Source organism: Pogona vitticeps, chromosome 1, assembly GCF_051106095.1.
Source record: "Pogona vitticeps strain Pit_001003342236 chromosome 1, PviZW2.1, whole genome shotgun sequence".
NCBI lineage: Eukaryota > Metazoa > Chordata > Lepidosauria > Squamata > Agamidae > Pogona > Pogona vitticeps.
The window spans coordinates 356,725,707-356,727,551 of record NC_135783.1 but is presented as its reverse complement, the minus strand read 5'-3'; positions in this window follow the sequence as shown (position 1 = coordinate 356,727,551).

Sequence of the window (1,845 nt, the reverse complement as noted above, 5' to 3'; positions counted from 1 at the left end):
ATGTCAGATGATGGTCTGTGGAGATGATTAGCTGGCTGGAGAGCTCAGTGGTTTAGGGATCTGGCTGCAGAGCCAGAGGTTGGGAATTTGAGGGGAGGGGAGGGGACACCCCTTGTTCCCCTTGACCCCACCCCATTAAAAACAACAACAGATTATGAGGATGCCCTGCCACATCTCTAGGCCGGGTGTCCATCAAGACATGTTCACAGTATCCATGAGCTGCCCCTGATACGGCTTTTGGGCAGACAACCAACATCCGAAACCCCCAGCACAATCCATCGGGGGAACTCAGCACCAACTCTGGCCACTGTGCAAGCTCAGGTTGAGGAGATCCTTGGGCGGCAGGGGGTGGTGGTGCACCAAGAGCGCCACGGGGCCGTCTCGTCCCCCGGTCACGGGGCAGGCACGCTTGCACTTTGGAGATTGCTGGGCAGGGGACGGGATACATGATGGGTCAAGATGATCACCAGATCATGCCAGCTGTGTCTCCCGGGCACCTGGTGGGCCCAGGTGGATATAAAACTGACACCCAAGCAGGCTTCAGTTACACCAGTCACAGCCTCTTCACCTGGGGTCAAATCCTGGACCACGCAGCTCTTTCTGGCATTAAAAAAAGAAGAAGCTGGGGTTTTGTGACTGGGCAGGGTCAAGAAAGCCCTGGTCCCTCTGCTGGAAGGCTTTCCTTCTCTTTCCCTTCTTTTCTTGCCCAGGGCCTGCTTTCCTGCCACCATCCGGAGACCCTGAGGACATCCCCCAAATTCTGAACAAGGCTTTGCGTGGCGGATGACATGGACATTTGTCCAAGGAAGGCCAAGCTAGCCTACGCAGGTTGATCTTTCCCTTTTCAAACATCTCAGAAAGAATCTCTCTTGGCTTTGCTGCCACAGAGGAACCCGGCTGCCCCTTTGGCAAAAGTCACCAGAAGACAGCCGCCTTCTTGCCTAATACATCAATATTTTAAGTTCAGGGAAGTTCATTTCCAGCTGATAACAAACAAGTTGGAGAATCGACTGGCTCACCATGATTTGGCAATTAAACCTGGAATTCCTGCTGATTAACTTGATCATGCCCCAGAGCATCAGATGTGCAAAGTTTAAGCTGTGGAGCACAAATAAGGTTCCCCTCCTGGCCTCTGGAGATCCTGCTATCAGAGGTTTTGTGGGTTTAGTATATACAGTTGATGCACTGCCCTGAGGTGGTCTTTGGTGGGCTGGGAAGCAGGACAGGAAGACGGACCTGCTCATTTCACACCAACGGGTGTTTATCTTGCACCAGGTGAGTCATCAGCACTTCCAACAAAGAATCCAGAGAGACAGTTTAAGCACTTGTCCAGCCACTTGATATCAGATGATGGTCTGTGGAGATGATTAGCAGTGCAGCACTGGCTGGAGAGCTCAGAGGTTTAGGGATCTGACTGCAGAGCCAGAGGTTGGGAGTTGGAGGGGAGGGGAGGAGACACCCCCTTTTCCCCCTTGACCCCACACAGTAAAAACAACAACATATTATGAGGATTCTCTGCCACATGTGTAGGCCAGGTATCCATCAAGACGTGTTCTTGGTATCCATGAGCTGCCCCTGATACAGTTGTTGGGCTGACAAGTAATGTCAGAAAACCCCAGAACAATCCGTTGGGGGAACTCAGCCTTCTTGCAAAATAAATCAATATTAAATAAAAGACTTTGACTCATGTTCATGTTTCCAACTGATAACAAACAAGTCAGAGTACCGACTTGCTCACCATGATTTGGCAATTAAACCAGGAATCACTAATGATTAACTTGATGGTGCCCCAGACCATCAGTTGTGCAAAGTCCATGCTGTGGAGCATAAATAAGGTTCCCCTCC